The sequence below is a fragment of the Schistocerca serialis genome, chromosome 2, assembly GCF_023864345.2.
Source record: "Schistocerca serialis cubense isolate TAMUIC-IGC-003099 chromosome 2, iqSchSeri2.2, whole genome shotgun sequence".
Classification (NCBI taxonomy): Eukaryota; Metazoa; Arthropoda; class Insecta; order Orthoptera; family Acrididae; genus Schistocerca; species Schistocerca serialis.
In genome coordinates this window covers 662,272,682-662,298,426 of record NC_064639.1, presented here as the reverse complement: position 1 = coordinate 662,298,426, position 25,745 = coordinate 662,272,682, and the positions used below count along the sequence as shown (strand labels likewise).

At 39.9% G+C, this 25,745-nt stretch overlaps 1 long non-coding RNA gene across 1 annotated transcript; it reads right to left on the bottom strand.

The window, feature by feature from the left end:
• Positions 1-22,307: 22,307 nt before the first annotated feature.
• On the bottom strand, positions 22,308-24,192 carry LOC126457739 (uncharacterized). The gene is made up of 2 exons (XR_007585516.1): positions 23,895-24,192; positions 22,308-23,481 (listed from the first exon to the last, which is right to left on the bottom strand). It is a non-coding gene; the product is annotated as an uncharacterized LOC126457739 (long non-coding RNA).
• Between the last annotated feature and the right edge of the window lie 1,553 nt (positions 24,193-25,745).

The following is a 25,745-nucleotide window of genomic DNA, read 5'->3' as shown; positions in this document are numbered from 1 at the left end:
ATAAAAACCAGTTTCAATAACAGACCTGTAGCTTTCTTATATGTCATACATGTGCAGTGCATCTGTCCTTTTCTTATTTTTTTAACTTTATTTATTTCTACATTTTTTGAAAGTTTGAGATTAATACAATTATAATAAAGTTTTTGTGGCCATTTGAATAGTGTAATATAATATTTTAATAATACACCTATCTCATCTTGCATGAATGTGTGTGAATTAGTCAGATGCACTGTATGCTTTTTTCCAGTTTATTGAAATTTGATCAGCAGCATTTTATGCAGTTTTCAACACTCGTAAACATGGTGACAGTCGTTCTGTGAAAGTCTGTGAATGGCACATGTCATTGACTCTCACTACCACAACGATTATTCCAGTAGGTTTCAACACTCGACTCCTGTGAAGACCGACTAAAAACGTAATTGTTGACAACGTGACATAACTACTCGTATGTCTCCTACGAATATAACCCCCATAAACTAATAGTTGTCAAACAGGCGGACGGGTATTTAAAAATCTTTTTCCCTGTATTGCAGAATTTCAGTGTCATAAACATGGCTCATTGTTGTCAGCAACTGCACAATGTTATTTGGTGAAGGAGTCACATACATCCAACAGTTGTGAGTGGTATGTTTCCGAAAGTACTATTTCATTTTAACAGGTGCTAATGTTTACAGTTTCTGAAGAACGATAAATGATATATAGCCAAATCCGGTAAAGACTAAATGGTTTCCTACTGTCGGCTGTACCTGTCTCCTTCGTCAAATGAAAAATATGTTGGAAGAATTGTAAGTAGAAGCGCGTAAAGTTGTTCTATAACCTTTACAGGTGCCACTTGGTACAGGAGCAGATACATTTGTCGTTGCGGTGGGAGGGGACGTAATAATGGAAATGTTTTCTTGTTTGTTTCTCAGTGCTGACAACAAATGGGTGCGTGTGCTTCGTATCAATTATCTGCTATTGTATCAATCTTAAATGAAAGTGCGTTGGATTCATGAATACGCATTACAGAGACGGTCATATGCGGTACATATTTGTTAAAAGAAGTGTGCGTGTGCGTGTGCGTGTGCGTGTGCGCGCGCGCGTTTATCCTCCACTTCTCCTCCTAAAACCTCTGATCTATTTCAACTACACTGATACACATATTATTTTCAATCTGTAAAGAAATATTGTGGGGTAAGCAAATGCAACGTCTTGTTGGGGCGGGGGATGATAATGTAGAGAGAGAAGGGGAGGAGGACATGGACACATACAGGGGGAGCCGCCCGTTGTGGCCGAGCGGTTCTAGGCGCTACAGTCTGGAACCGCGCGACCGCTACGGTCGCAGGTTCGAATCCTGCCTCGGGCATGGATGTGTGTGATGTCCTTAGGTTAGTTAGGTTTAAGTAGTTCTAAGTTCTAGGGGACTGATGACCTCAGAAGTTAAGTCCCATAGTGCTCAGAGCCATTTGAACCATTTGAACCATTTGCTGTAATTAACCATCTGTTCACAAAAACAACGCAGCAACATTTCGTCGGGCAATTACAGTGTTACAATTTACAGGTCATTGAGGGTGGCAACAAACTGAAACGGAGAACATTCTACACATTGTGGTCCGAATGGTATCGACTTTAACGATAAGTGCTAGAAAGTAAGTGGTAAACCTCTCGCTTCTTTACTATAGCTAGTCTATTGGAAGTTCGTAACACACCACTTACGTGGTTTGCCAGTTAATAAAAAGACCTGGAAATCTGCGGCCCGAGGTGCCACATCATATTGTTAGTTTTGGCCCTTGAGCAAAAAAGTTTGACGACCACTGCTATAGTGGAAGTCTTGAATAGAAATAATTGGTCACATAAGCAGAAAAAAAACCGTAAATGACCAGTACTTAGCCACATTTTTTTCCTTTTTTACAATTTGTGGTCTACGGTTACTCATTTGACATGTTCCATATCACAACGTTTATCGTGAATGCGGTCTATGGAACACCTAACTAACTACATCGGCTCTCGGGCGCAGAATGTGGGCGAGGTACGTCATAAATTCAGAGGTATTGGAGGCTAACATATGCAAGAGACATTTATTGGTCCTGTGTGTTGTACGCCTCTCCTTAAGGGCGTTTGAACTCGGCGCCGTGTGTGATGGGGGCTAGGTAAATCGATACAAATAGAAGGCACTTCACGATAGCTTTCCCTCGCTTTCAACCTGGCAATCGTTGGTAGACAGCACCGAGGTCAGCACGTCATATGCTTTTGAATACGATAGAAAACGCGACGCGCGGAGTAAATATTACACGAAACTAAACGGAGCTCAACGAAGAATGGCGACAATAATACCAGGGAAGCTGCATGGTATGTTGGAGTGAGGTTGATCGTGACCCGAAACAGGTGAATATCGTTCCGAAGTAGTACACCGTCTTGCGACTTTTTGTTGGTTCCGCTGCTACCATCAGCCACCATGCTGAACGTATTCCTCGGTTAGTCTACTCATCTACTGGATCAAACCCGTCTGTCTAGATCAGCGTCTCCCAAACGGTGCTCCTGAAAATTATCATCATGCCCGTTTTTTCGACATTTTGACGATGCTAATTATTTTTTTAAAAGTTTTATTAAGTTTTCTGTGTTATTAGTTATGATGTAAATTGAAATAATCACTGAATAATCCAAGTTTTTCTCACTTTGTAAAATTTAGTTAATGTTCAAAATAGACAAGGTGTTCAAACAAAGTACCAGGATTCTCGAAATGTCACTGATACGATAAAATGGAGGCTTCAGTACTAAACTGTCTTCTGAAATTCATTCACAGAAGATGCTCGCAACATGGTTCCAATTTTAAAACCACACGCGGGTTAAAATCAGACAGAAAAAACAAAAAACAAATGTATGCAGAACTGCAGAAAACTGAAGTTATTTGATTGTGAATCTACGAGCGTTGGACCTTAAATAGTGGCAACACTGCTGTGGAGACATTGTGCAATGGAATCTACTATTGTCGCTATATAATGTATATGCCGTGTGGCTAGGGCCTCCCGTCGGGTAGACCGTTCGCCTGGTGCAAGTCTTTCGAGTTGACACCACTTCGGCGAATTGCGTCTCGATGGGGATGAAATAATGATGATGATGGTAAGGACAACAGAACACCCGTCCCTGAGCGGAGAAAATCTCCGACCCAGCCGGGACTCGAACCCGGGCCGTTAGGTACGACATTCCCTCGCGCTGATCACTCAGCTACCAGGGGCGGATATTGTCGCTGACATCACACGTTGTTGACATACATACCTTACCTCCGATCAAATGGAATCGCCCGTCCCACGTCACCGGATTGCGCACAATCGAGGGAAACAGAGTCACTTGTGGGCGAGCGGTCTAAGGTAACGGTGTCATGTTTTCGAAACAGGGACAACGGAGTTGGATCAAGATTGAATGTGCCAGAAGTCGAACAGCACGACAGTGTCATCAAGGTCTTCAAGAGGCGTGCGGGGCATCGGCATTGCCGTACAGAACAGTGGCACGTTGGGTAAAAACCTTCACCGTAGGTTGGCAAAGTGACAGACATGCATCGGGCAGGTCGTCCTAGCGTCTCTGAAGAAGAAGTGCATGCTGTTGCCGCGTTAGTAGACAGTGATCGATGCTAAACGATTCGTGAGCTCGTCCGCGAAATCGGATTAGCGCATATGACTGTGCTTCGCATCCTCAAGGAACGCCTGGGCATGCAGAAAATTGCATCACGATGTGTTCCGCATGACTTGACGGAAATGCAGAAATGGATGCGTTACGACGCTGCTCAGATGCACTTGGAGCGCTATGAGCGCGAAGGAGAGGCTTTCTTACGCCGACAATGAGTAGGCGCATACAGCGCAAGCTGTGGCTACTCTAGTCAGTAGATGAGAGTGGGAAGTACTGTACCATCCACCATACTCCCCGGACGTAAGTCCTTGCAACTTTTATTTGATTCCGAAGATGAAGGAAACACTTCGTGGCATTCTCTTCAGAGCTGTTCCAGTGATTCGACAGGCTCTGGTGACAGTATACTACGCCTTCCACATTGTTGGCAACGGGTTCTACACAACGCTGGTGACTACTTTGAAGGACAGTAACAGGTGCTAACATGTAACTCTTTTGTATCGGTTGTGAATAAGTAGTTGCCACTATTTAAGTTCCAACCCTCTTATTTAGTATCCGCTAAGTTTTGTGCAAAACATCAGGACTAAATGAGAACTATGTTCGGAATAGCCTAATCAACTTGCTAGAACTAGGTAAATTAGGAAAAACTGGCGAAATAATTTATGAAGTTCTGAAATTTCGGGAAAATCTCATGAAGAGCGTAGTAGAAAGGAAGAGAAAAATTCCCTCTTATAGCGGGTAAGCACCCCCACCCCAAATTATTAATTCAATTTTTTTAACTTTCAATTTTTACGAAAAACAGTTCATTTTTCGAAGAAGGTCATATGCATGTTTAAAGCAAGATAAGTTTTCGAGGCATTCAGTAGGGAACACTGAAAATCCATTAGCATGTGAGTTCGGCATAACTTTCAACTCTTATTTTAATTCGTTGAAATCTTTCTTCTGTTTCTCCGCAACTACTTGCCTTTTATACAAACAGAAACATACAGTAGTTGATTCATCTGCCCCTACCGATGTTTTATGTAACCCACAATTCTATATCTGGCACTCAAAAACAACGCGCGAGATTTTCATATTCTCTCGCTCGCATCGAGCAAACTATTAGCTCTGCCTCCAAAACTGACAGGACCCTTTTGTACGAAATATAATGTAGTTAAATTTTGTACTGGTATGTTTTCACTAGAGGCCGTATAGTTTTTCGAGTTATTCGAGAAGAACGTAGAAAAAGTGACTTTCAAACGCACCTACACCCCCACACTTATCCCTCACGAGTCAGGATTTCCAGTATGTTGTTCGTGGCACTCCATCCTACCACTGTATAAAAATTTCCAACTACACGAATTATCCCGATATTCGGCCGAGCGAGGTGGCACTGTGGTTAGCACACTGGACTCGTATCCGGGAGGACGACGGTACAAACCCGCGTCCGGCCATCCTGATTTAGATTTCCATGATTTCCCTAAATCACTTCAGGCAAATCCTAGGATGCCTCCTTTGAAAGGGCACACCGATTTCCTTCCCATTCTTCCCTAATCCGAGGGCACCGATGACCTCGCTGTTTGCCCCCCCCCCCCCCAAAAAAAAACCAACCAACGATATTCGGCTTTTTTTAGTCTCTACTGATTGGGCTCTAACGCCACCAACATACTCGGCTTTTCGTTAACATTATTCATTTAAATGTGCCCGTGAAGTTAATGAAAGAGAAACGACTTTTGTAAACGTTACGCTAAAACTAATTACGTTGACAGTTTGATCCAAACATAACCCTTCAAGCACAGTAGTTTCGTAGCCAGAAAGCCTGACGTAGACAAGGGTGACATTGTTTATTTTATGCTGGTAAAATTCACAAAACTTATGTAAAACTTACACAAACGTCAATTCTACAATTTGTAAGCGTTGATTAACCAGTTGGCGTAATAAGAGTCAACGAAGACCAAAAAACATGGACAATAATTCGTGGAGGCACAAATTTTTGTACCGTGGTAGAAGGGAGTGCTATGAACAACATTCTGGAAATCCTGATCGATGGGGTTGGTGTGGCAGTCAGTGTGTGTCTGAAGTTCACTTTTACAGTTATTCAAGAAAAACTCGGAAACTACGGCGTCTAGCGAAAACTTATCTTAGTACAAAATTTAACGACACTAAATTTCCCACAAAAAGGTCATGTTCATTCTTTCTATGGAACTAACAGTTTGCGCGTAGCGAGCGAGGAAATATGAAAGTCTCGGGCTTGGTTTTTGAAGGCTGCTTGCTTGAAGTGGGGGCTGCGTAAAACAACAGTAGCCGCAAGTAAATCACCGTGTACGTAGGTCGCAAATATTAGTACAAAAACCTGAAGGTAAAAATTAAAAAAAAACATTAAAAGAGATAAATTCTCTTTAAAACTGACATTTACTGATCCGTAGTAATTGTGCTATATAGTTTTTTGTTCAGTATTATGCACCTTAATATTTATATTAGAAACAAGATAATTTGTTATGAGAATTAAGAATTATTGTAGAATTAATCAATAATTGCTATCATACAGTATATTTACACTCAACACACACACACACACACACACACACACACACACACACACACACACACACACACTTACAATATCACAATATATGTTGAACAAATGAGCTACTGTATATAATTACTTACAGAAAAATGTACCCCAAATTTTGTGTCAAATCACTGTGACTCACGTTAGTGTCTCCTCGGCAGCTTCTACCCATTGTTGTGCAGCCCATATTAGCCTCACAAACTTGCATTTTCTTCCGCAGCTTCGAGTGCAGTCGCATGACATGGGTAGTGACAACCCTACTGGAGCTGATGATCGTTTCATTGACAGCTCGTTCGTTGTACCAGTGGTTCAATAGTTCGTGACCGCTGCCACAGTAACAAACAATAAGGGGAGGAGGTGGGGGAGGGTTGGGTGTGCGAATGTGGCAAACAGGCCTCCATCATCATAGTGCTGTCAATTTTTTCTTTTTTTTGTTAGTTTTACGCGCTGCAGTCTGGAACCGCAAGACCGCTACGGTCGCAGGTTCGAATCCTGCCTCGGGCATGGATGTTTGTGATGTCCTTAGGTTAGTTAGGTTTAACTAGTTCTAAGTTCTAGGGGACTAATGACCTCAGCAGTTGAGTCCCATAGTGCTCAGAGCCATTTGAACCATTTTTTTTTTTGTTAGTTTTACGGTACTGTGCCTCCTACTGGATGACATTCACCGACTTTCTGCAATATAAGGCGCAGTGAAAACAAACGTTACTCTGAAAAATCTAAAAAATTACTTATTTCTTGGAAAGCAGCCTCGAAATTAGTGTTATGTGGCCGGCCTCGTCTTCTGAACAGAGGTGGTCTCGGCATTAATTTACCATAGCAATAGGGGATTCTGATGCTGCTGAAAACAAAATACTTTTAATGAGGTCGACAATCTTTCTAACAAAATCATCATCGCGGTTCTCTGTTTTCTCAAGCAGTGTGTATCCCAGAGTTAAAGAACTAACTTACAACTATCCACTACGGTTTTGGAGGAAACAGTCTTATTTGAAACTGGGTGGATAAGAGGAAGGCGATCTTAAAATTCTCTCATCTACTTGTATAGCTTTCTGGTTATTAGTTTCCTTACATTACGTTGCTGAATACATCCACATCGACATACCTTCTGCACTTCAGCTATTGCTTTGTTTCCTAGATGATCATAAACCTCGTACTTCCGTTCCCTGCCTATACGTGTCAAAGTTTCCAACTCCTTCGTCAATTTTGTTGTGTATTCTTCCGAAATAAATTTATCGCAAATAAAACAGCTGCAGGGTCCAGCATTATTCTTCTATCAGTGATGGTAAGGTCTTATGGGACCAAACTGCTGAGGTCATCGGTCCTTACTCTATCAGTCCACAGAAAAGAAGAGGGAGAAGGAACAAACACTACATAACACAACAAACTGAATGACCCGCATGGCTTGACTAAATTCATAACATAAACTCAGTTAAACTTGGCATGTGCAGGGAAAAACGGCAGCGACACTGGCAGGGGAGTGGTGAGTGACTGGAAGGAGAGCTTGCGGTTTTCATTGTTCAGCACCTAATTATGATTTCACTAACAGTGAACAATCACGGAATTTCATAACCTAAAAAACATACGAATTATTTCCAAATACTTTATTGCTGTTTCCAGCAAAAATTCTGGACTTACAGAATCTTATTCCAACCCTCATGTCTCTAAAACTACTCATCTGACAAAATGTGCACAAGACATGTTTTGTGTAGAATTTATGAGTAGTATACAGTTCTCTTCTAAAAAGTACAGTACTCTTCTAAAAAAATGAGCCTTTTGCGCGAAAATTTAAAAAGAGTAAAAAATTGACCTTTGTTGTGAGGAAAGGTAGGGACGCGCCCTCCCTATACGTGGGGGAGGCAACTTTTCAGTTTCTTACCACTGAACCCCATGTGTGTATTTTCTCGAGATTTAAAATTTCATAAATTATTTTCCCCATTTGTTGGCTTTTTTTCACTTATTTGGCTACGGTAAATATAACCTGTAACATTCCACTTCCAAGTAATGTATGCGTTCACATTGCTTGTGAAAAAGCTGCCTCATGTTTCCGCTTCACAACAATATCGTTAGCATCTGGTCTCGTCACATGTAACTCCTATGAAATTTGAGTGTACACATCTGAGGTCATCAGCCCCTAGACTTAGAATTACTTAAACGTAACTAACCCAAGGACATCACACACATCCATGCCCGAGACAGGATTCGAACCTGCGACCGTAGCAGCAGCGCGGTTCCGGACTGAAGCGCCTACAGCCGCTCGACCACAGCGGCCGGCGACCAAACCGATTCTGGTAGCTGGAGTCGGAGGTTTCGGATAATCATGCCTTTTGCGTTCTTGTGGTAGAATTTTCATAGAAACTTTCATCCTCTAACAGATATTTCTTTACATATGCAATACCAATTTTCATAGATTTAGCTTTAAAAAAATTTATGTGACGAATTATTTTCTTAAAATTTTTGACCCCATATTTCACCTCTGGGATCAAAAATTTTAAGAAAATAATTCGTCACATAATTTTTTTTATCCCATATTTCACCTCTGTGGTTCATGGTGTCGGTTCCTGTTGTCATGTCCTAGTTCATGAACCACGGGCAACGTATGAGTGGCCAAGTAAGTGGTCCCGACAGTCGGGATACCAGTTACTTTGGAATAAGGCTGGGCATCTCGGACATATTCTGAGTCGTGGTCACCTTTGTGCTCATACGGCAAAGCCTACCACATTCACCGGTGAGTCCCTCAACCGTTAGGGGTAAAACTCAATGGGACACAGGGCAAGTAAGGCTAGCAACCTGCTTCCCTGGTACTTTAAATATGATGCTGGCAACAATCAGAGCAAAATGCCTCGGACCTTTGGAGATGACGGAGTCCCACCTCTAACTGACAAACCAGGGACTCCTAAGATACGACTTGGCAAACAAATGGTAATGAGATGGGGAGCTATTAATATCAATGGGGGCTACTCTGGGAAGAAGGTAGAGCTGGCAGAGGCTGCAAGTAAGATGGGGCTGGACGTTTTAGCTGTTAGTGACATTCGGGTAAGGGGTGAGAAAGAAGAGGAAGTGGGAGAATACAAGGTATACATGTCAGGAGTCAAAACAGGAATAGCACAATGGGGTGTAGGGCTTTACATCAGGAAAGAAATAGAACCCAGCGTAGTTGCAATAAGGTATGTAAACGAACGACTGATGTGGATAGATTTGACAGTGTCTAGCAAGAAAATTAGGATTGTGTCAGTATATTCGCATTGCGAAGGGACAGATCAAGATAAGATGGATAGTTTTTATGATGCACTCAGTGATGTAGTTGTTAGAGTAAATGACAAGGACAGCGTTCTGCTCATGGGTGATTTTAATGCCAGGATTGGAAATCGAACACAACGGTATGAAAAGGTTATGGGTAAATTTGGAGAGGATATGGAGGCCAACAGGAACGGGAAACAACTCTTGGATTTCCGTGCCAGTATGGGCTTAGTAATAACAAATCCTTTTTTAAACATAAGAACATTCACCAGTATACTTGGGAACGCAGGGAAACCAGATCTGTCATTGACTATATAATAACAGATCATAAATTCAGGAAGGCTGTCAGGGACACACGTGTATTCAGGGGATTCTTTGATGACACTGATCATTATTTAATCTGCAGTGAAATTGGTATTGTGAGGCCGAAAGTGCAGGAGGCCAGGTCCATATGTAGGAGGATAAAAGTGGAGAAACTTCAGGATAAGGAAATCAGGCACAAGTACATAACAGTGATCTCAGAAAGGTACCAGTTAGTTGAATGGAGTCAATTACAGTCATTGGAAAAGGAATGGACAAGGTACAGGGACACAGTACTGTAAGTGGCTAAAGAATGTCTTGGTAGGATGAAGCAAACAGCTTGGTGGAATGACACAGTCAAAGCAGCCCGTAAAAGGAAAAAGAAGGCGTATCAAAAATGGCTACATACTAGAACTCATGTAGATAGAGAAAGTTATGTTGAAGAAAGAAACAAAGCCAAACAGATAATTGCAGCATTCAAGAAGAAATCTTGGGAAGACTTTGGAAACAGGTTGGAGACTATGGGTCAAGCTGCTGGAAAACCATTCTGGAGTGTAAATAGCAGTCTTCGAAAGGGAGGTAAGAAGGAAATGACAAGTATTTTGGACACGTCAGGAAAACGGCTGAAGTCGGAACTCATCAAATACAGTGGAATGTCAGGTCTTAAATGGCTACACAGGATAATTGAAATGGCCTGGGAGTCGGGACAGGTTCCATCAGACTGGACAAAAGCAGTAATCACACCAATCTTTAAACATGGAAACAGAAAAGATTGTGACAACTACAGAGGTATCTCTTTAATCAGCGTTGTGGATAAAATCTTCTCAGGTATTGCTGAAAGGAAAGTGCGAGTATTAGTTGAGGACCAATTGGATGAAAATCAGTGTGGGTTTAGGCCTCTTAGAGGTTGTCAGGACCAGATCTTTAGCTTACGGCAAATAATGGAGAAGTATTATGAGTGGAACAGGGAATTGTATCTATGCTTTATAGATCTAAAAAAGGCATATGACCGGGTTCCTAGGAGGAAGTTGTTGTCTGTTCTACAAGATTATGGCATATGGGGCAAACTTTTGCAAGCAATTAAAAGTCTTTACATAGATAGTCAGGCAGCAGTTAGAGTTGACGGTAAATTGAGTTCATGGTTCAGAGTAGTTTCAGGGGTAAGATAAGGCTGCAATCTGTCTCCACTGTTGTTCATATTGTTTATGAATCATATGTTGAAAAGAATAGACTGGCTTGGTGGGATTAAGATATGTGAACACAAAATGAGCAGTCTTGCATATGCGGATGTCTTAGTTGTGATGGCAGATTCGATTGAAAGCTTGCAAAGTAATATTTCAGAGCTAGATCAGAAATGTAAGGACTATGGTATGAAGATTAGCATCTCCAAAACGAAAGTAATGTCAGTGGGAAAGAGATATAAACGGATTGAGTGCCAAACAGGAGGAACAAAGTTAGAACAGGTGGACGGTTTCAAGTACTTAGGATGCATATTCTCACAGGATGGCAACATAGTGAAAGAACTGGAAGCGAGGTGTAGCAAAGCTAATGCAGTGAGTGCTCAGCTACCATCTACTCTCTTCTGCAAGAAGGAAGTCAGTACCAAGACTAAGTTATCTGTGCACCGTTCAATCTTTCGAACAACTTTGTTGTATGGGAGCGAAAGCTGGGTGGATTCAGGTTACTTTATCAATAAGGTTGAGGTTACAGATATGAAAGTAGCTAGGATGATTGCAGGTACTAGTAGATGGGAACAATGGCAGGAGGGTGTCCACAATGAGGAAATCAAAGAAAAACTGGGAATGAACTCTATAGATGTAGCAGTCAGGGCGAACAGGCTTAGATGGTGGGGTCATGTTACACGCATGGGAGAAGCAAGGTTACCCAAGAGACTCATAGCTTCAGCAGTAGAGGGTAGGAGGAGTTGGGGCAGACCAAGAAGAAGGTACCTGGATTCGGTGAAGAATGATTTTGAAGTAATAGGCTTAACATCAGAAGAGGCACCAATGTTAGCACTGAATAGGGGATCATGGAGGAATTTCATAAGGGGGCTATGCTCCAGACTGAACGCTGAAAGGCATAATCAGTCTTAAATGATGATGATGATGATGATGATGATGATGATGATGATTCACCTCTTTAGTGGTAGCATTTCCACGCGTGGTAAGAAATGTATTTTTTAAAATTTCTAACAGAGCAGCCAAACAGATATTATCATAGATTAAACTTTGAAAATGCTTTCAAAATCAAATAATTTCATGAAAATTTTCATACCGTACTTCACTCACTTATGGGACTGGATTTCAAAAATCTGAAACATGTCTTTTTTTATTTGCAACCGAGAAGTCAAAAACCAATTTTAATAGATGTAGCTATAAAATGCCTTAGTTGTTCTTTAATAATGATGTATTTTCAAAAAACCTTTCACTCACTATTTTACCCCCTTAGTCGCTGAATTTCCACAAATTTTGCAGCATGCATTTCTTTATTTCTGACTGAGAATCCAAATACCAACTTCTATAGTTCTAGCTTCAAAACTGCCTTAATGGCGACATATTTTCAAGAAGCCTTTCGTTCCCTATTTCACCCCCATAGGAGCAGAATTTCGAACAATTCCGTCTTAAACAATGTCTGTAGTACAAAATCCACACCCTCTCAAAATCTGAAGTTTCTATCCTTAGCGGTTCTGGCTGGGCGTTCATTTGGCAGTGGATGAACCTGGTCGTATTTTGAGCCCTAGGGTTTGAATTTCCAAAACCAGTGCAATACGTATTTTTTCATTTCTGAGAAGCCAAAAACCAGATTTCAAAGATTTACTTTTAGAAACACTTTCAAAATGAATTACCGCCATAAAACATTTCACCCCCTATTTCAACTCCTTAGCGGTTGAACTATCAGAAACGCTGAAACATTTATTTTTTGAAATTCGTAATCGTGAAGTCAACTACCAATTTTCACAGCTGTAGCTTTGAAAATATTTTAGTAGTTCTTTGATAAATATTTATTTTTAAAAAAAACTTCCACCCACTATTTGACCTCATAGGTGTCCACAAATGCTGAAACACGAATTTATTTCTGATCCAAAAACTAAATACCAATTTTCGTAGGTCTAGCTTCAAAATTGACTTAACAGCGACATTTTTTTATAAGAAACCTTACATCCCCCCATTACAGACCCTTAGGGGTGGAATTTCGAAAAATCCCTTCTTAAACGACGCCTACAGTTTACAAACAACACCATCTGCCAATTTAAAGTTTCTATCCTTAGCGGTTTGAGCTGGGCGATGATGAGTCAATGAGGGGACATTCCCTTTTATATACAGAGATTATTAATCAGTAACATCAAATTGTACACTAATTTATCACTGTCATTCGGCTAAAAAGATGCAATTTAGACAAAAATCTCAAACATCGACCGAGCAAATTCCCAATTTTGGCGAATTAAGAAACATTTGTGTGTGGGCATCAGGATGTGACGCACATTTAGTACTGAAGGCCTTCATGAAAACAAGGAAACTATCTTCAAAAGATATCCAACAAAGTACAATAATTACATCTGTGTTTTTTTTTTTGTCCTTTTGCTAGCGGGAGAAACGACTGAAACGGAAATGAAAACTCTGACATGGGTTCGACATTCCCGAAAAAAAAAAAAAAAACTGTATCGCGCGGTTGATCGATTTAATTGCATTCAGACTGAGTTTATACACTGCTGTAATATAACACTTAACAATATTATGGTCGAATAACACGTAATTGTCTGTGACACGTTCATTGTCTGAGACGGCACGTGTGATACGTCGGGTTATACTGGTCACCCAGCACTAATTACGTCAATTAAAGCTCCAATAGCATCATTATGACGGTCTATCGTTTCATTTGACTTACTACGGTCGACATGAAGAGCGCGGAGGCAGCCCGTGCTGACTAGCACTGCTAACAAAGTATTGTCTCAACAATGACTAATCAGCCGGCAGTTGCACGCTTCCCCCAGCAGTGGGGTGGCCGGCGCGTGTCTGACCCACCTGTATCGCGTGGCTATGTAACTAAATCACCTGATAATATCGCTGTTCCGGAAGAACAATGACAACTACAAAACTCACCAAATCGAGGTTATAGCACAAGACATCTCAGAAAAACGTAGAGCATGCTGTGAAAGATCGTCAGAACTATAGTTCATACATAGTGCCGCTAGAGGGTAGTTGCGCCTTTGTGGAAATATCGATTGTTGTGACTTGGGTTGGAAAAAACATTGACGTAATTGTCAGTTGTGTGTTTCAGTTTGGTGAGTGTATCCAGTGAAATAACGACAGAAATTATGAGTACTGCGAAATCATTTCAGCTAAAATCCTTGGTGCAATAACGCCGTAAGTGTACATTGTGTGATTGCTTTCCCGATGTTTCAATAACTTCTGCGTCGTAATTGTTCAGAGTCATTGTTTCCTCAACATTTAAATAACTTTTGTCATAACTGTTCTTCGCGTCATTGTTGATATGAAAATAGCTTTTTAATACATGAAGGTCAACTTCATTTCCGTTTTATAGGGGTAAAAATGAGCGACCGAAAAAATAAAGATTACGCAACTTGCTCTTCAAGGGCTAACGGAGGATAACAAAGTGACATGGAAGTAAGCTGTTCCATGATAAGTGAACCACAAGCACGGGTGAGCAGTACTGAGCAACAACTATCAAGCCCACACTGTGAAATAACAGACAAGCAAGTGAGCAAGATGGAGTCACAGGCATCATCATCTGAAGATAATCCAAGGTACCACAAAGTTTCAAATGTGTATGCGGTTGAAAGGGCAAGCGCGACAAAATCAGTTCTGAAAAGGCTGACATTAACATCCCCTTTGCCGAGCAGCACTTCCCATAGCAGTTCAGATTTGTCCTCTGGGTAAGTGACAATCATTCATCAAGCAGCTATTATCGCCTAATTCAAGTGAAAAATCAATCGTCCATAAGGAAAAATCTCTTATTAAAAAGCCTAAAAAAGAATTCGAAATGTTAGCAACTGGGGCAAAGTAAAAGCCAAAACGATGGGAAACAGTGGGAAAGTTATACATCACGTACGGGTAAAATTGTCAAGGCTCGAAAAAATGGATGCTCCATGTACTGATAACGTAGGTCTAGCTTCAAAATTGACTTAATAGCGACATTTTTTTAAAAGAAACCTTACATCCCCCCATTACAGACCCTTAGGGGTGGAATTTCGAAAAATCCCTTCTTAAACGACGCCTACAGTTTACGACCAACACCGTCTGCCAATTTAAAGTTTCTATCCTTAGCGGTTTGACCTGGGCGATGATGAGTCAATGAGGGGACATTCCCTTGTACAAAGAAGGTAACAGAAGACGATAGATGTCAGCTGTTCACGACTTACTGGGCACTAGGGTCGTTACAAAGACAAGGGGATTTTCTGAATACATGCATTGAAACGCTCGTTCTCAAACATCGTCGCATTGCTGCCCAAGAACCTAGAAAGTCGAATTGAGTTTTCTGCTTGGTGAAAGATAAGCAGAAGATTCGTGTGTGCAGAACGTTTCTGATAAACACAAAACCGAAAGGCAAATCTGTACTGTTATCGAAGCGAAAAGGACTGGGATGGCAAGTGTGGACAAAAGGGGACAACATGGAAAACACCAGAAGACTGACCCCGAAATCTTGGAGTCTGTTAGGAATCACAAAGTCAATTCCCCCATATTGAGAGTTACTCTGTAAGAAGTGACACAACAAGAGCATTCGTCGATGGTGGCTTATCCATCGCAGAAACGCACAGAAATTTCTTTTCAGAGTGATCCTCCGCTGACCTGCCAGCTGAACTATGACGCCTACGCGGCTATATTCAATATCTAATACAACATCGGATTTTTTGTTCCAAAGAAGGATCAGTGCGACCAATGTGAAGCGTTCAAAGCGCTACAGATGAAGGCAAGGGAAAGCTACAAGAAGCATTTGAAGAACATCAGGAAGAAACCGAACTGAGTCGCATAGAAAAAAACTTGGATAAGGAATTGACTCAAAATAAGAAGATACAACTAGCTGTTTATGATTTACAAGCTGTCTTACCGGTACCAACGGCACAAACATCTGCCTTTTTCTACAAGTCGAGGCTCAACTGTTACAATTTCACAGTAAGTGTCCTTACATATATTTTTTTCACTGTGTTATTACTCTTGAAGTCTGTTCTACTTATTTTTGTTGTTCGTTGCTGGTCACTGAGATTGGAAACGACAAAACTACCTTTTTTTGTACGAGGTAGCAATAGCAACTTGTGTCTTACAATATCTTGAAGAGTTATCCAGTTGTGGAGGGCAACAGAAGAACAGGTAAGTACCATAAACTCAGACTATGATCCGCAGAAATCATGTAGCAAACAGTTTCCATTGTAAAAATCACATTGATTAAAATGTTCATTCTCTTCTATTCCAGATACATGACTGCAACGTATTTGTATGCAGTACAAAGGCTGGATATTTGGTCCATTACGCACAAGTATTTGATTCTTGGTCACACCCTGAACGAGGGAGACGCACTTCACCACATCACAGAGAGCAGTTAAGAGTGCTAAGAAGGCAGGGCCAATTTATGTGCCCCATCAAATACAATCAGTCACCCGAAATGCGCGACAGCCTAGAGAAATGAGTTTTTCAGATTTCAATCACATTAAAGATTTGCATGATGAGATGGCTCCTTACATGTCCAAGGACGTGAAAAGGGAAGTGATGTGTTTCAGTATAAGAACAGCTACAAATAGTCCGCGTGGGGACGAGTTCTGTTCAAAGGGAGAAGAGGCGTGGAACAGGGAATGCATATGGGAGTAACCTGCTTATACTACAAAAATGACCCTCTCAGAAAACAAAATTCAACATGCAAACAATTTGGTTAACAGCAACATCATTCCTAAATATTACAAGGCCTTCTGTGATTCTCTTTCCACATAAATGTAATTTGTTGCTTTTGTGTCATTTGGAAGCTCTTTATTAATCTTAGTATATTATTTTATGTCAGTTATAAGATGCAAATAATAAAAATGATAAAACAAAACTGTAAGAGTGAACAAAAAATTATTGTTTAGAGATATATTGCTTTTTTCCCCACACACCTTTAGTCCTATTTGTTAATTTCGATAACAATGTCGGAAGAAAAATGACACTTAACGGGTTGCAAGTGGGTGAGTGGGATGCTGTTTGAAGGAAATAATTTTTGTATTTTGTAGAGAATCCTTAGTGTCACAATTAGGCCAACTTTCAATTCCATAGATAATTTTACTGTTTTATGAAGTTTTTAAAAATGTTGTTTGGTTTTCTGCCTCTCCTGTAAACTATTCATTTTGACAGCTATGTCACTGTTCTCCTGGAACGGCGAATGATGATGTACGAAACGCGTAATATAACTGGGTTCTTTAATGGGACCAAAGGAATCTGTGGAAGTGGGATAACTTTGGGCTGCTACAGAATGCTTCGTCCCGTCAGCTACTATACTCCCTTAAAATGACCGTGACTGACTGACGGTTCAGTGAGTCGAGTGGTACAGAGCAGACGATACCCCCGAGAACACAAGGCCGGCAACAGTTATGACGCCACGCTCAGCGGGCCACGTGTGCTGCAACATAGCTTGGCACGCTGTCGCCAGTTAGTCGCGAAATACACATCCACCTTTCTCCAAATGAGCTATGAAAACCAGAACTTTAGGCATACTGTAAAACAAACCATGTAGCTTACCTACATTTGTTAGCAACCACTTCATTCACAAATGTAAATATTTCGTACCAATGTTTTCTCTAAACGTTAATATGTGATAATCTGCCGGTTACGCCTGTTATATGAATATGTTCACTCGATCTCTGGGATTGAGTGATTCCTCTCTTACACCCTCTTCATTCACTCTTTCCCATGGGGAGCGACCGCCTGTCGTTGAGGGTAGCATTCATCTCACGCTAGGTGAGGAGAACTCTACGTCACCGTGACGTAACACTACATCACCGTGACGTAAATAACCTAAATCGACTACATGAGTGCGTATATCGATCTTTGCGATTGTACCGATAACGTCAAAGCTGAATGTAAATACATGTGGACAAACGAAGTGACAGGAGTTATCTGTTACGCTCATCCCAGTTGAATTAATTATTAAGCTGTAATCCCAACAATTTGGGGTGGTATTGTGTGTTTCAGGAACATAATGAATGTCTGAACGAAGGAGCCATAACTAAAGTAAGAAAAAGCTTTTAGTCAATTTTTTAAAAAAATTCGATGAACCGTGAATAAATCGTGTGGATACGAACGTGAAATAATTAATTATTAAGCTGCAATCCAAAGAATGTAGGATGTTGTTGTGTGTGTCATGAACATAACGAATATCTGAATGAAAGAATCATAACCATAACGAAAGTGTGTTGTTATTTTTCTAGCCTAAATGAATGCTACCCCATTAAAAAAAAAAAAAAAAAAAAAAAAAAAAAAAAAAAAAAAAAAATCTGATCAATCGTGCATAAATCCTGTGGATAGAAACATGAAATAATTAATGATTAAGCTGCAATCCAAAGAATGTGGGATGTTATTGCGCGTTTCATGAACATAACGAATATCTGAATGAAGGAAAGATAACCATAACGAAAGTATCTAGGCATATTTTAGTCCGATTAATCGTGCATAAATCAGGTGGATAAAAACGTGAAATAGGGAGAAATTAAAGTTTTTCGTATTTTTATAAAAGCCAATGAATTGTACATAGTTCATGTGGGCTGAAACGTTAACCTGAGAAACTGAAGTTCGAAGTAATTCCGAATGTTGCTGGAAATATTAAAGCCATCTAGTTCCATTTAATTTTGCCTTCATGTTGTAAATCAACAATGAACAGTGCAGATTCAAGACGCACACAACAGTCGATGTATACAGAATGCACACAACAGTCGATAGGACAACTCGTGAAACTCATGATGACGCGTGCCTACGTCACGTTGACGCTGACGATGAATGCTACCCTGTCGTTGAGGGGACAGACGCTTGGCTGTTTCTGCCAGGGCCAGGGCAGCAGCTGGCGCGAGGAGGTGGCGCGGTGCGAGCGCAGAACTGCTGTGATCTGCGCTAGCGGCGGCTGGCTACCTCCTCCAGCTGTCTGACACCCTGGTCATGGTAGCAGCAGGGCGCTGACGCGGAGCATGACTTAGGGGCTAGCAGAAAATGATTTTTCAATTAATGGGCAGCATCACACCTGTCAGTGAAACGGAATGCAAATGTCTCAAAAATTTGTCACTGTTACCCTAAGAGAACTTCTATGCTCGCTCAACTTTGTACTGTCAGCAAAGGTGGACAATGAAATACGTATGTATACATACACACACACACACACACACACACACACACACACACACACACTGTTTTTGTAAACAGCTAAATTCTCGGACAGTCGGGATGCGTTAATTACTTAAAACATGCAATGGCATAAGTTGTCACGGACTTTGCAGTTAGAACTTCAAGGGGCACTGTAGTTTCCCCTCAAATATATCTAGAAGTGTGAGTACAAATTTTTATTTACATTTATATATATATCCTATGAAAAAGCTGAGTATATAGAACACAGACATAATACAGAAAATTTTATGAAAAAGTATGGAAAAATTAAAAGAGTTGATAGATTCAAATACCTGGGGGAGTGGATCCAAGCCAATGGACTGGATAACACAACAAATAAAGAATAAAAAAGTTAGAATTTGCATATAAATTAACACAAAACTACTACAATAAGAAATCAATATCCATACAAACGAAGATTAAACATTATAATTCAGTTATTAGGACACAAGCAACATATGGATCAGAGTGCCTAACATTGAATAAGAAAGGTGAATTAGGAGAACTAGAAAAAAAGAGAAAAATACCAAGAAAAATTCTAGGTCCTGAGAAAAAAAAAAAAAAAAAACAAGGAAAATAGGTGGATTAAAAGGAGAAATGAAGGCCTATACAAAAATACAGAAAAGATCACAGATACAATGAGGAAGAGATGGCTAAAATTTTATGGACATTTAAAAAGAATGGAATAAACATGTATTACAAAGAGAATTTTTAATTACATTAGTAAGCTGAAAAAAACTGTAGGATGAATAGACGCAGTAAAGAAAGACGCCAACAAAATAGGTGTTACAGAATAAATAATATGTGGCAGGAATAGCTTTAGGCTACTTATAGAAAATGCAAACTATGAAGAAGATGAGCCAAAACCTCAACCGAAGAGAGTGGGGTAAAACTAAATCAAGATATCTTCAAATTTCAGAAAAGAGCTATATGAATCATAACACATAGCTCTCCAAGAACTCATTGTAGGCCCCTTTTCAAAGAACTGCAAATACTCACAATACCATCACTGTATATTTATAAAAGCATTCTGTGTACAAGAACACATATGAAAAATTTATGTACAAATGAGGACTGCCATAATAGTAATACTAAAACTCATAAGAATTTGTATGTAGAAAGGGTAAGGACAAGACAAACCCAAAAGCATGTAAGTTATTTTGGAATAAAAGAGGAAATAATAGATAAAGTAAAATTTAAGACTGAGCTTAAAAATTACCTTTTAAGCAAAACTTTCTATGACGTAGATGAGTACTTTGATTGTGAGTAAATTTATTGCCAAAAATTTTAATTTATATGTCTAAATTTGTACTTTTAAAAAATGCCTTGAAAGTGATATTCCATTAGTATGCCTGTAGTACTTGTACTAGTATGATAACTTTGTTGTGACAATTCCTACATCATGTAAATGATTTACAGGAAGATAATAAAATGAATGAAATGAAAATGATGAGCAGAGATGAGCAGTTGGTGAGAAAATGAAGAAGTACTGGGAAGGACGGAAGAAAAAAGGAACACCATAAGTATTAAGTTGTATGCGGTCCATAGTTGGCCAAATTCATAAAATATATATATAATTTATTTTGTTATTGTTTATACTATTTCTTATTATATTATATATTATTTTGTTATTTATTTTATTAATATTATTATTTATATTATATTATTTTTATTTATATTAGACTGTGCTCAAAAACTTCAGACTTTTTGTTTCTTAAGATTTTTCATGACACTGCAACACTTACACTCGATTTTACACTTGTTTCTGAGTGCAGTGTGCACTGCATAATTCACTTAAAGAATAAAAGCACTTTATTATAGGCTGGCTCACCGTAAGACTACAAGCAATACACATTAAGCAATAAAGAAAATGTCAGACTGTGACCTGTGTTACATTTCACAGCATTTTCAAGATAGTGTGCCACACATTTGATTTTACACTTGCCACTGATCACAGTATGTACCGCATCATTCATTTATAATGTACAAGCATTTTACCTTGCTCACCTGGAGTTCATGACAGGTAACAACTGGCCATGAATATTATGTACTAAAAGAAAATTTCAGACCATGCCATAAAAATTCTGAGTTTTGTTCCTGAGCATTTTCAAGACACTTAGCAGCACTCACATTTCATTTAACTCTAATCACAGAGCACACAATGCACTGCATCAAAAACAGTTTGTGTTTGATATATGTGGAGGGAAGTAATAAGAAATACAGATTAAACAGATAAAAATAGAAAATCTTACTTGTGACAAAGTGTTTAAAATTTCCTTTTCTTCGATCCTTGAAGGGGCTGCACAAAATTATCTTTATTTTCCTTTTTGCAAAACTTATTCCATTCCATATTTACAGTGGTCCTAAATTTCCTTACACATTTCTGGTATAGTGTGTTGAGGGCAATAATTTTCACACCCACATCATTAGCCAGCCATAAGTATTTTTTTTTTTTTTTAAATGAGGTGAACTGCTACTGGTCTCTGATTCAGCAGCTTCATGAATAAATGTTATCGCAACAACTTTAGCAGCATCAAATAAATGTACTTACTGTCACAGGAAATTCACATGGGAATTTCAAGCTTCCTCCATCCAACTGTCATTAAATGCTTATGAGTCATCATAGAGCTACCAACTATCATGAAAGGCAATAGTAACTAGGAATGTATGTTAAGAGTGGGACACTGAATTCAATATTTTTGAGTTCATCATTACTAATACTGAAATTACAACACACACACACACACACACACACACACACACACACACACATTTACCACTTTGCTACAGTATTGAGTCACGAACTTTAATCTATACATAGTGTGCCAGTGTTTTGTGTGTTTCTAGGGACAGTCTACCATCCCTGAACTTAAACTCCTTCATTTGTCTAACAAAGTAATAAATTTATCTAGGGAACTACAACACGTCTGCTATTTTATTGGTCAGAGGCTTCTGCATTTCTTACTTACAGTGTATTCCTTTCAGAGATGCTGTTAATATGACATCCAATCCTAACCCATCCTAATACAATTTATAAATTTAGCTGTACCCTGTCCCAAGTCAACCAAGGTACTTTCGACATAATCACTGAACACTAGGGTGATCAGTTTAACATTTTGCCTTTCTAAAGATGAAGGCCAGAGAGCTTTCACTGTCATTCCACAACTAAATTTTAGTAGCTTTTTTCTTTATATATCTTATTTCCCTAGCTGCAGCAAAAGACACATATCTAACACTATTAGGATTATCAAAATCTGCAAAACAAAATGTATGACTATGTTTCTTTACATTTATTCAGTTGTCTCACACACACTTAGAACCATGAATACTGTTATGTAGAAAAAACAGATCTTTTACTATCTGCAGGATGGGTACACAAAATCTGCTTGCATTGGATTTGCAAACCTATTAATGGATCATCATCTGCAACAATTTAAAGAGTCTGAAACCCATCAGCTTCTACACCTACTGCTAGTTTAAACAAGCTTTTTGCAGCTTCTTCAGAGCCAATGCATACACAACATTTTTATAGGAATAAAGAATGCTTTCAATAATGGTATATCAACAGTATCTAAAGTAATTCCAGTATCATCATCTGCCTTAAAATCTACATACGGCTTGATGTGAATCTCATCTAGCAGACATCACAAATAGTTCATGTGGTTTAGGATTCCTTAGGTTCACATTTTTATTACAGCTTTGTTCCCTTAATGAATTTGGATGTGGTAAAATGACGAAACTAGACATCTTCAAAACCTTAAAAGGTATGTAGAGAAATAATAAAGAACATAGAATCATACACACTAGATCAAATTTATGACTAGTACTGGATTTTAGTAAATTTAATTTGCGACTTCAGAAATGAAAGAATCATATCTTTTCTTACCTTCTGTAACTGCTAAAATTTCAAGAAGGAAGGAATGGCTTGTGCAAGTCATTTCTCTGTCACTAATTAAATCTCTACATAACTTCAAAACACTTTCAACTTTAATTACACTACTAAGTCCCTAGGGAATACACAGTTTAACACTGAGGCTCGGGCAAACTGTTATGAATCTAATATCAGGTGGAGCTGTCTCAAAATTCAGGTACACGTTCGGTACATATTATTTTCTCACTTCACTTCACTCCCTGTAACATTTTCAGTTTCTCTCACAAATTCATCATAACCGTGAAAACCGAATTTTTCACCTTTTTGCAGAAGCTGTTTCTATGCTTTCCGATATAGTCATTCTCAACCCATAACCACCACCTTCCATCCCCTGTTTTCTTTGACTTGACTTGCACATCTTTTGTTCAATTCAAATAACTGGTACAGTTCGGTAACTAATACAAGACACCTTCTTTCAATCCAGGTTTTTCCAAAGGAACTGTTACTCCTTTCCAAGTATCTGCAGTATTTTCGAGAATGGGATCATTCAGAAATCAGTTTTCTTGATAAATCTGGAAAGAAAGCGAGAAGAAAATTATTCCAGAAAAAAATTGAAACGAAATAAATGAGATTTCACATTAGGAAAAGTATGCCAAACAGTTCTGATAGCAAACCTGGATCATTGCTTTTCCACAACCTTAGAATTATTTTGTTATTCATAACAAGCTACTCACCAACCGCAAAAATTTTTGGATCACAATCACTGCACAGAGCTGTAATTAATTAAGCTACAGACATTGTCACACATAGATTTATGTACAATTGAAACGATAGACGTCTCAACAACGAAAGTCCTTTGCATAATACTTTCAACAAAGCTGTGCACTGATAATGGAGCCTTTGTGGTTATAATTTATTGTTACTTACAGCACATACGAGGTGAGATGAAACGTCATTTTTTGTTATAAATAAAACTTTATAGTACCTGTCTCAGAATGTTCTAGTGGAAAGTTCTCGAGTGCAATAGCAAGAGATTATTTCATCCTCAGTCCGGCGTCTTTTGCAAATTTTAAGACATATCTTTTCGCCAATTTGGTAGCAGCCAGTACAGCCTGGTACACAGCACTTCCCCTCCATGGTCTGACGCAAAGCAAATACTACGCGGTGGCGAAAGAGACGTACAGTAAAACAACACACCCAGCACCTCACAGCCCAACAGGATTCCAAGGTCGCCATACGCTACTGCCTGCTGCAGTGCTGCTGCTCCTGCTCCTCTGCTAGGGTTGCAAACGATACATCGATGCTTCGAAAACTTCGACGTTTCCACCACGAAGATGAGGTTTCCATCGACATTTTGAATGGCGATACATCGCTAATGTATCGATGTCAAAGTACCTAAAATCATAGACATTGTTCAACAATTAATTTCCACCCGTGAATTCTCAGCCGTCGACAAGTCGAGTCTCGTAATACGTGGTGTACTACATTTATTGCTGTACTCGTGATTTGTGTACTTTTGAAGTAATAGGTAAGTAAACTACACATATCAAAAATAGTTTTGTACCACCTCGGTTCCGAGAGTTCCGGAATCTGTACAGAAAATTGGAATAGAGATCAACATCACATTGTTCATGAAAACTACACATTGCATGCTGTAACGCCATCCAGCGAGACCTTCAGAGGTGGTGATCCAGATTACTGTACACACCAGTACCTCTCATACACAGTAGCACGTCCTGTATTCGTCGCGCCATACCATCCCAAGTTCATAAAGGCACTGTTGGTCCAGATTGTCCCACTCCTCAATGGCGACTCGCCGTAGATCCCTCAGAGTGGTTGGGTAGTCACATCATCCATAAACAGCCTTTTTCAATCTATCCCAGGCACGTTCGATAGAGTTCATGTCTGGAGAACAAGCTGGCCACTCTAGTCGAGTAATGTCATTATCCTGAAGGAAGTCGTTCACAAGATGTGGACGATGGGGGCGCGAATTGTTGTCCATGAAGACTAATGCCATGCCAATACGCTGCCAATATGGTTGCACTATTGGTCAGAGGATGGCATTCACGTATTGTACAGCCATTATGGCGCCTTCCATGACCAGCAGCAGTGTACATCAGCCCCACATAATGCCAACCCAAAACAGCAGGGAACCTTCACCTTGTTGCACTCACTGGACAGTATATCTAAAGCGTTCAGCCCGACTGGGTTGCCTCCAAACACGTCTCGGACGATTGTTGTTTGAAGGCATATGCGACACTCATTGGCGAAGAGAACGTGATGCCAATCCTGAGTGGTCCATTCAGCATGTTATTGGTCCCATCTATACCGTGCTGCATAGTGTCGTGGTTTGCAAAGATGGACCTTGCATTGGATATCCGGCGTGAAGTTGCGCATCATGCAGCCTATTGCGCACAGTTTTGAGTCGTAACACGACGTCCTGTGGCTGCACGAAAAGTATTACTGAACATGGTGGCGTTACTGTAGGGTTCCTCTGAGCCAAAATTCGTAGGGAGCAGCCATCGACTGCAGTAGTAGCCCTTGGGTGGCCTGACTGAGACATGTCACCGACAGCTCCTGTGTCTCTGTCCATCCTCTATGTCCAAACAACATCGCTTTGGTTCACTCCGAGGCGCCTGGACACGTCCCATTGTTGAGAGCACTTCCTGGACAAAGTAACAATGCGGACGCGATCGAACCGCGGTATTCACTGTGTAGGCATGGTTGAACGACAGACAACACGAGCTGTGTACCTCCTTCCTGGTGGAATGACTGGAAATGATCAGCTGCCGGAACCCTTCCGTCTAATAGGCACAGCTTATGCATGATTGTTTAC